Source organism: Gorilla gorilla, chromosome 1 (assembly GCF_029281585.2).
Source record: "Gorilla gorilla gorilla isolate KB3781 chromosome 1, NHGRI_mGorGor1-v2.1_pri, whole genome shotgun sequence".
NCBI classification, from domain to species: Eukaryota; Metazoa; Chordata; class Mammalia; order Primates; family Hominidae; genus Gorilla; species Gorilla gorilla.
In genome coordinates, this window is record NC_073224.2 from 139,296,940 (window position 1) to 139,308,086 (window position 11,147).

Below are 11,147 nucleotides of genomic sequence, written 5' to 3' on the forward strand. Positions count from 1 at the left end.
AGCTGAATTAGCAGCTCCTGCTTTGTATGAATTCAGAGGCTTCCCTTGCAAGGCCTCCTACACAGTCCCTCAAAACCTCCCAGCTCCCAGTTTAATGCCTTAGTGCTTTTACCGGGCACAAACCTTTGCATCTCTCAATGAAAATGAAACTGATCACAAGTACTCCTTTTAAAAAGTGAAAGTGGGCCAGGCGCGGTGGCTCAAGCCTGTAATCCCAGCACTTTGGGAGGCCGAAGCGGGTGCATCACGAGGTCAGGAGATCGAGACCATCCTGGCTAACAAGGTGAAACCCTGTCTCTACTAAAAATACAAAAAAGAATTAGCCGGGTGTGGTGGCGGGCACCTGTGGTCCCAGCTACTCGGGAGGCTGAGGCAGGAGAATGGCGTGAACCCAGGAGGTGAAGCTTGCAGTGAGCAGAGACCACGCCACTGCACTCCAGCCTGGGCGACAGAGCGAGACTCAGTCTAAAGAAAAAAAAAAGTGAAAGTGGCTTAAAGCTTAAATTCACACTAAGCTATACATAACATTTATTGTGATCCATCTAGATTAGATTTAGTTAGCAGCAGAGATTGGAAAGAAAAGGAGAAAGAGCAGCTAGTTACATAGGGGTGTGGGGGGAATCAGGAAGATATTCAGAAATAAGTATGTAAGCCATGAAATCAAACTTAACCTAACAATTTTTTTTTTTTTTTTTTTTTTGGAGACGGAGTTTCACTCTTGTTGCCCAGGCTGGAGTGCAATGGCGCAATCTCGGATCACTGCAACCTCTGCCCCCGGGTTCAAGCAATTCTCCTGTCTGAGCCTCCTGAGTAGCTGGGATTACAGGTGCCCACCACTACGCCAGGCTAATTTTTGGTATTTTTTTTAGTAGTGACGGGGTTTCATCATGTTGGCCAGGTTGGTCTCGAACTCCTGACCTCAGGTAATCCACCTGCCTCAGCCTCCCAAAGTTCTGGGATTACAGGCATAAGCCACTGCACCCAGCCAACCTAACAAATTTTTGATTGCCACTCAGCCCATTCCAAAAAAGTGTTAAAGGTGTTATACACTGGTCCCCAATCTATTCTTTCCAGTTTGGAGCTTTGCACTTCTAGTGTAGCACCAAAACCAAAACCAAAACTAAGCTTCCACTTTGCCCCTTGTCCTTCTTGCTGCCCTCCTGTGCACCTAGGAAACAACAATCTCCCCCACGACGTAAAGAACAGAAAGTGCAGATGGGCTGCTTTGCCCCACTTGTCTCGCTCAGACCTTCTCCAACGAGCTCCACAGGGCTGTGAGCTATTTATTCCTAGGAGAGGTTTCAAGAATAAACAGGGAAACAAAAACGAAGAGATTTGCCTAGCGGGGGGATGGGAGAATTCTATCATTTATTTAGAGTCACAAAATCAAATTAACTCCAATGAAATATTTATAAAGATTTATTTAATGTCTATCTTCCACATTAAACTAGGGCTGGATTAAGGGGCAACCCAGCCAGACAGCTACTCCAAACATCAGTCTAAAAGGGGAGCCAAAAATCACCTACTGCTTAAAACTTCACCAGGATGTGATAAGATGAAAGGAACGTAACCACTTTTAGAATACTGACTGAATGGAACGAACATGGTCACCCAATAAAGAATGAAACACCTCCTATATTAACTGATCCAAAGGGATCAGTTAAATTGCCTTCTTACCTTTGCTGTGTGAAATTTGCGGATTTAGGGCCAGAGATATTGGTCTGTACTGGAGAGTAGGGACAGAGAACTCCCACAAAACAAGACTCAGATTCCACTCTCAGTTTGAAGGAATGCCAAATTATTCCTCTGCACAAGGTAGTCACCAGTCTTGGTGTGGCCCTGAGTGGAGAAAGAGCTCCATGCGGACAAGGGCTGCACCTGTTCTGTTCATGACTGCTCATTCAGCATCTAGCTCAGTGCCCAGCAAAAATGCACACCCTAGAGGCACGCCATTGCTCAGCTCCAGAGAGTACCATTTGCAGCTGCTTTATAAGCTTCATAGGTGGTGTGCTTCATGCAGGGTTGTACACACAGCCCCCCCCCAGATTTGTTGACTGACCTACTGAATGGGTAAACAACATATAGATGGAGGGAGATTAACTCTTTCCCAACAATCTTTTCTCCCTACATGCACTTCATTGCCTTAATGTAGTCTCTGGCCTTCTTAATTCAACTTGAGGAGCCAGATGTGTTCTTTCTGTCTCCAGTCTCCTTACCCAGTAAGAGTCATCTCTCTGTGGCAGGACCAGACCGTGCCACTTCCTTTCTTGAAAGCTTCTGATGCTTCTCACTGATCATGGAAAGGATAAAATTTTTAACATAGAAAATGAGACCTTCTGTGAGTGGCCCCAGGTTGCCCTGTCCAGCATCATCTCTAACCGCTCCCTCCTTTCTGCTCTGTGCACAGCCATGTCCAGGGGTCATATTCACTATGTGCTTTCTCACTTGGTGCCTCTGCACATTCTATTCCTTCCACTACAGATAATGGTCAGGGTTGTGTGGGATGCTCCTTGTCTTAGTCCATTTATGTTTCTATAAATTACCTGAGGCTGGGTGATTTATAAAGAAAAGAAGTTTATTCAGCTCACTGTTCCACAGGCTATACAAGAAGCATGGTGCCAACATCTGCTGCTTCTGGTGAGAGCCTCATCCTGCTTCCACTTGTGGCAGAAGGGAAGGGGAGAGGGTATGCAGAGAACATGTGGCAAGAGCAGAAGCAAGAGAGCACAAGGGTTGGAGTGGGGAGATGCTAGGCTCTTTTTAATAACCAGCTCTCCCGGGAACTAATAGAGCAGAACTCATCCCCATGGGGAGGGCACCAAGCCATTCATGTAGGATCCGTCCCCATGACCCAAACACCTCCCACCCACCAGACCCCACCTCCAACACTGGGGATCAAATTTCAACATGAGATTTGGAGGGGATAAATAACTAAACTATATCGCCCTGCTATTGGAATTCATCTGGTATTTTTTTTTTTTTTTTTTTTGAGACGGAGTCTTGCTTTGTCGCCCAGGCTGGAGTGCAGTGGCGCGATCTCGGCTCACTGCAAGCTCCACCTCCCGGGTTCACGCCATTCTCCTGCCTCAGCCTCCCGAGTAGCTGGGACTACAGGCGCCCACTACCACGCCCGGCTAATTTTTTTTGTATTTTTAGTAGAGACGGGGTTTCACCGTGTTAGCCAGGATGGTCTCGATCTCCTGACCTCGTGATCCGCCCGCCTCGGCCTCCCAAAGTGCTGGGATTACAGGCGTGAGCCACCGCGCCCGGCCTCATCTGGTATTTTTATAATGATTACACGGGGTTATGGGTTTAGGGGAGGAAGACCTTAGAGGTAAAGTGCCATTCCTTTTGCCTGATATCAAGGATAAATGATATCAACCTGTCTTATCACTGTTCATATTAACCTTCATCACCTGGCTGAGATTGCATGTGCTAGTTTTCTCCACAGTAAAGTTATTCTCCTCCCCCAAGCTTCCACACTGTACTCTTTAGAAGGGGAACACTATTCCAACTCATACCTAAGGAATGAAAAATACGTTCCACCTCCGTAAAGAGGGAGCATCCGTATAGATTATCAAATGAGATTTTTTAAACATTTGGTTCTCTTAAATACCTATTTTTACTCACTTATTCTTAATATCACATTTGTCTTATTATCAGTGGATTGTTTTGCCTTTGGGTAGTCATAATTAGGGTAAAAGGTAGATATATCATTCAGTTTTTTAATTTCTTTTCTAGAGCTTATCCTATAAACCAGAATTACTTGCTACATTTTAAATATATAACTTATAATTTTTATTTATTTCTTCCTAATATTTCTTTATAAACTTTACAGATAGTATAAAATAGTATCTATTCTTTAGAAATAAGAGAAACAAAAGTCTTGAAATGTTAATGATTCGGTTTAGCAGAAAATGAAAACTGACAAGCCATACTACTTTTGCTTTACGTATATCCATCTAAAAAGAAGAGGTAGAGGAATTCTGATCTGTTAGAAAAAAGAACTTATTCTTAAAGTTGTACAAATGCTTTCTGACCATTAGACCACAATTCAGTGCACTTTCAAGAATTTGTTCTTGTATTCCTCAAGTTGCTTTCCAGTATGTTATTACCAGAGAATCATGATCTGAGCAGAAAGAGGTGGCTTTCTTCTGTGACTGCCTGCAATGCATGTTCTGCAGTTACTATGCTTTACCAAATAAAGAATTTGTCATTGCCTGTTGTCGGATTCAGGCAAATTATTCTATTCTTGAATTGGCAAGTCTTTAGATTAAACATATCTTGGCAAAGCATACTGTGTTAGTAAGACCTTTCTGTTTGAAAGGCAGAAAAACCCACCATAAAGAAAAGTGTCTTGTTTTAGTCCCCAACAGAAATCAGCTTTAAAAAATGCAGCAAATCACACTCAGTTGGTAACTAGCTCATCACTAGTTGTTCCACTGAATTCAACTGTCTTTTTTCCCAAGCTGATTTATGTGTAGATACAGCCTAAATTTATATCCTTTTAAATTTGTGGTAAACTTTTTATCTCTAAGTTCTCCTAATAATTAAACAGCTAGGACATAGCTCAAATGACCTGAATTTGATCCCTGGAATCCCCCTAAAAGTGCTTTCCCTGGGGTAGAATTTCCCTAAGGGGAAAAAAAGAACAAAAGAAATGAACTCAGACTTTATTTTGGAATGTGTGTATTGGTGAGGAAAAGGAACTATTAATCAATGAAAATGTGCCTTAAAGTTGAACTTTCTAAAGCAGAATTGCATAGTACTTAGTAAATTAAAAATACAAAAGTCATGGGAAATAGACTGAGTGAGCTTCACATTTGTCATGTTATTTGGTTTTGAAGTGACCATCTGTGAGAGGTAGATCATGTCTGCCTGATTATTTCCCCACATGTACACAGGTGACACTGGGAGATTACTCAGGTAGGCACATGTCTGACATGTTGAGCCAACAACACCAAAGTACACGAGTGACTACTTATCCATTCTTTCTGCAAGAATAGTCACTCTTGAAAGCTATACACGTCTATGCCTGTTGATATGAAGTGAGAACCACAACCATTACATTTGGAAAAACAGCGTGCAAAGTAGGATTTCGTTTTTGGCAAAATAGAAATGCAAAGTATAAATGTCTCTGTATGCCAGCAAAAAAGTCTAAAAATATTTATACACTAAATGTTACTGGTTAGTGCTGAATAGTGGGAGTGTGAATTATTTTTAGTTTCTTCTTGTACTTTATTATACTTCATGAATTTCTATAATAACAATTTTTTAAAACATTTTTTAAATATATAAATCAACACATTTTTTCTCTTTCCTGCTGGGATTTTCTTTCCATTTTGTATTCATACTTCTTAACACTCTACAAATGTGACACTTACTATCACACCCTTCCCTAGGTGTAACCTAGTGGAAGAAATGAAAATTCATTGACAAGATATATTGATGATATGATATCTGATAATTACCAGGATCAACTAGAGGCCACGGGAAAAAAAAAAAAGGAAAATTTCATTGGTGTTTTTTTCCTGGAAAAAATTTTAAAGGCCCCTGAAGGTTTATATAACAATCTGGGTATACACCAAATTGTTGTATTTATAGCACCTGTTATCATTGATAGTAACAAACACAGCTTAATGTTTTTCCAAGAGAAAGAGAAGTGTGCAGTGTTTCTTGATTAATTCACAAAGCTAAAAGCCTCAAAATCTCCTGGAACAGATAAAGTCTATCAAAGTTCCTTTGATAGGAATGAGGAGAAGTTTATGCATTTAGCAGACGTAAGTTGTAAGTTCTCATATTCAAGAGTTTCCAACGGTTTGAGCTTTTTTTTTTTTGAATTGTTAAATAGGAGGGTTTATGGCTGCAAAACTATAATATGCATTGCCTCTGACGATGTATGAGCCAAGGAAAGAACACTGGCAGTCCCAGCAGGAATACAATCTTCACATGCAATGTGCTGCTTCTCTACGCAGAGGCCATTATCTGGGTCAAGCACACAGCTGCAGGAGGGATAGGCAGACTCAAAGCAGTGATGGAGGAAGGAGACCACCACAGAATCAAGAGTCAATCGGACTACGTTCTTGACACTGAAAAATTCATTGAACATAGAAAACCACAATCTAGGATTGAGAACACAGGTCCTAGAACAGAGCTTCCACTTTCAGTGTTAAATCACCCACAGAGCTTGTTAAAACACAGAGTCCTGAACAACACCCAAAAGGTTTTGAGTCAGTCTAGAGTGCACCCAAGAATTTGCCTTTTGAACAAGCTCCCAGGTATTGTTTATGCTGCTGGTCTGAAGTTCACACTTTGCGAATAGATAAAGTCAGGTGCCCCGGCCTCAGTATTGTCTTCACCACTTACATCATGTTAAACAAATAAATGAACTCAGTTGACTCCTCTGCGAAGTGGGGTAATAATAGTTCCTGCCTCATAATGCTACTTTGATGATTAAGTGAGAGAAGCCATGTAAAGTTCCTGTCAAAACACTCAAAAATTTCAGTTATTATTGATAATATTAATATTGTTATAATCTATTGTTTTATGTAACCCACCGGATTTACAGTTAAAGAAACTGAGGCTCCAAGAGATTGTCACTGTCCCATGATGCCAGAGCTAATGATCAATGAAGCTGGGATGTAGACCCTAGACCCAGTGCTTCCAGGCTTTCTCATGACACCAGACTGAGTGTGCCCTGAGATATTTACAGAGATTGAACATTTTCAGCCAGTCGCAAACTCATGATCTTCATGTAGAAAGTAAATACAAAAACAAGCCTCAAAAGGATATAGGCATCCAACAAAGCTGAGTGACATTAACCTTGTACCACTTATGCCAAATTGAAAGCAGCATACTGTCATGGGTTATCAAAATGGAAAAAGGGACATGATGAATGAGGACATTTTTGAAAACCAAATAAATGAGATGTTTGCATTGCCCCTATTTTTGAAGATGAAAAGACTGGTTGGCATTAGACACCTCCCTTGACTCCCAGAAGCATGTCAGGAGCAAAATTCCCAGCCACAATCCACGCTTCCAATGAGACACTTGGGACAACAGAAAGTTATAGCCAGAGCATTGCCTACCTTTGGCCTGCTGAGAAAGAGAAAATGTCTTAACTTTTGCTGCAATGAAATTCACAATCATGCATTTTTTAAGAGAACAGAACAAACCATCTTTTTCTAGCCAGTGGAATGTGATGTGTTTTTCAGTAAAGTTGCTGAGAAGCATAATAAATTCTAGTTTTGCAGAAATAATATGTCTAAGTTAGAAATCAAGAAATTAGATGCTCTTTTCAAGTCCCCAGTCAGCTTTCTGCTTTGGAAAATTGGGATGTTAGGGAGGAACAAGGATCCTTAGAACATTTTCTTCAAGGCAAATCTGAAAGGAATACTTTAGGTTAAGAAAAACTTCACAACATTCAGAAGATTACAGGAATCATTACATGATATCAGGAAACTCCTTTTAATTTTACTAAATCAACAACTTACTTTATAGAATTATTATTATAATTAAATTGATTAATAGATATAAACAGCATAATATAGACTGTAGCATATAATAACTGCTTCATAAATGTTTGCTATTATTAGTATGAATAATTATAATGATTTGGTCCTGTGTAAAAGCCACAGGTTTACAAGCTGGTTCAGATATCTGTAACTTTCATGACTTTCTGAAGTAAAGAAATGTGTTTCCCAAATTGTATAAAATACAGAAAGATTGTGATTGAGGGGAAAAGAAAGATTTTGACAATAAAATTTTTACTAAACAGAAAATCAGACTTTTTACAAAGAACTGAGTTTGTTTTTTGTTTGCTTGGATTATTGTTTTTCAAATTGGTCTACATGTTCTATGGAGAAATATTCAGGACTTTTTAAAACCACAATTGTTTGATTCCAAACTAAGATAATCAGAACATGCAAACAAAGTCACAGTAGGAAACATTCTACGTCTTTTTTTCCCCTGACTTTTCAGTTAATCAAAATCAGGTTCTTAAAAACCTGGTTATTTTGCAGAATATTTGTCTACAATGCTTATTTCACTAACTAATTTTTCAGTGTGTCCTGACATCTTATTGAGTTTTGAATGGCCCCTTTTACTGTTACTTTTGGACAAGACAGTTCCACCTTATTTATAGTACTAGGACCCAAGGGTATGTGTTTCAACACAATGCTGGAAATATAAAACTGTGCAACTATGCATGAGGGTAGTAAGAATGTGATTCAGGCCAAGTCCAAAAACATGTTGATTCCAATCATTCTTTCACCTTCACGGAGAAGAGAATTAAGGCTCATTAAACATGAGTGATCATTTCAGCTGTGTAAAAAATATGTCAGCATGCAACTAGGAAGGACCCAAGAAAACAAAATGGTTTCCTGTAGTCAATCTGGTACCATTAAGCCAGTCCCCTGCAGGCTCTCCTTTCTGGTCCCGCCCCTGCTTCTACTTCCATTTATTACAATTGGGTTCTTGACTCTGTTGATCTATTACAGCCTTATCCTGCTTTATGGACTGGGGTTGCAGCTGATCTCTCAAGCTTCTCTACTCTCTGCTGCACTTCAAAGATTAGCATAGAGTCACATTCCCACTCTCTGTACTTTGTACAATCCTGCAGAGTTTACATCTCTCCTCAGCTGACTCTTACTGACCCCAAATAAGCTCTCATCCATGGTCAGTGGCCCATCTAGCCCCTTATTATTATTATTATTTGAAATTGATGTTTTAAGTAAAATTGTGGTTAGATGCTTTGTACAACTTTATTAATTTAGGTAATATAGTTTCACACCGTAATAACTAGAAGTCAGGAGAAAAATGAGGGGAAGATTTTAGTCTACCAAATGCCTCTCTAAAATAGGTTTACTGTTAGATAAGTCTGCTTTATCTTCTCCATTGTATTTGACTTCTTAAGAGGCAAATTTATGTCTAGACCAACATGTTCTATCAGTGGAGAGTGTCTAGACACTTTCCCCCGGGCTCACTCTCCTCTGGAGGCAAGCACCTTATTTTTACAACAGGTATAGGGTACTATTAAATTACCTGAGTTCCTCATGCTACTTTCCTCAGGAAAAAAAAAAAAAAAACTTCAAGAAAATCAAAACAGCAGCAGCTTATCCAGGCAAACACCTATTTAGCTATCATTAGCCCTCGGTGGGATTCCTAATTCTATCACTAAGTGGCTTGGGGGAAAAGGCAGCTTTATTTCTGTCTTTTGAATTCTAGCTGAAAAACAAAAAGGACAGTTTTCCCCTTATGGAAGCTTAGAAAGAGATAGTGACATATCTTTAATAACTTCAACACTTTCCTTACAGAATATAATAAAGAATTTCCCAAATAGCAAAATACAATGTGATCTTCATCTGCTGATAAGAGTTATGTCCTTGATAGCAGAATTCAGGCAGATCAGCTAGCTAATTTTGGGCCAAATAACAATAGTTCATTACATTAAAATTTACAAAAGAAACAAAATTCCTTTCTCTAGAAGGTTTCCAGGCCATTTTTCTCGCTGCATGGTTTTATATTCATTAACATTGATTTAAAACCAAAGGTTCCTGAAGGAGCAGTTGCTGGGCAGTAATGCAGTGCCACCTAGCTTCCCTCCTGCGGGATGGTAGTCCATCACCAGATGTTCTCCATAATTGAAGGAACCAGAGTAGAGACAATAATGTGCTAGGGCTATCTGAGGCAGAAATAGACAAAGGGGAAAATATCTTCTTTCATATTCATCCGAAGACAATTAAACGTCAGATATATACCCTGGAGTGAGGCACAATCCTCTACAATCTAGTCCGATCACTCCATCTAGCCTCTCTCTACCCCATCACACCTACAACTCCGCAGAAGAAGGCAACTTGTACATATACAGTGCTTATGATTAAGACTGCTCATATCATGTATTTCCCCTAATCATCCCCAGCATATGCCATGAATATTCCTGCCTCTGTTATATACACTTTTCCCAGCCTAAAATCTACACCCATTTGTTCTCTTTCAAGTCTTTTCAAGTCCCAATTCCTTTATGCAGCCTTCCCTGACTACATCAAACCCCAGTGATAATCTCATCTTTGAATTACATTGTATTTTCAATTCTCTACTGAGTCTTTTACTACTCTGCCTATTCCACCCATGTATCTAGACTCTCCTATTTATCCTTCAAGACTCAGCTCACCTATCTACAGCTGTTCTTGATCACACATAGTCCCTCCATCAAACAAACTGGGTAGTTGCCTGTTTGGTGCTCTCATAGTGTTGCGTACACACCTCTATTAGAGAACTCATTTTTATCTTTAATTTTTAAATAAAATTTTATTTTAACTTTTGTAGGTACATAGTAGGTACATATTAATATATTAATGGGGTACATTAGATGTTTTGATGCAGGCATGCAATGTCTAATAATCACATCATGTAAAATGGGCAATCTATCCCCTCAAGCATTTATCCTTTGTGTTGCAATCCAGTTATATATTATTTTAGTTATTTTAAAATGTAGAATTAAATTATTATTGACTATTCTCACCTTTTTGTGCTATCAAATTCTAGGTCTTATTCATTCATCCTATTTTTTGTACCCATTAACCATCTCCACCTCCCCAGCCCCTCCCTCACTACCCTTTCCAGACTCTGATACCGATTCCTCTATTCTCTATGTTCATAGGTTAAATTGTTTTAATTTTTAGATCTCATAAATAAGTAAGAATATGCAAACTTTGTCTTTCTGTTCCTGGCTTATATCACTCAACATAATGACCTCCAGTTCCATCCATGTTGTTGCAAATGACTGGGTCTCATCCTTTTTTATGGCTGAATAGTACTCCATTGTGCATATGTACCACATTTTCTTTATCAATTCATTTGTTGATGGACGCTTAGGTTGCTTCCAAATCTTTGCTGTTGTGAACAGAACTGAACAAATATGGGAATGCAGATATCTCTTCAATACACTGATTTCCTTTCTTTTGGGTATATACGTAGCCATGGACTTGCTAGATCATATGGCAGCTCTATTTTTCGTGTTTTGAGGAACGTCCAAACTGTTCTCCATAGTGGTTGCATAAATTTACATTCCCACCAACAGTGTATGAGGGTTTCCTTTTCACCATATCCTCACCAGCATTTGTAATTGCTTGTCTTTCAGATATATG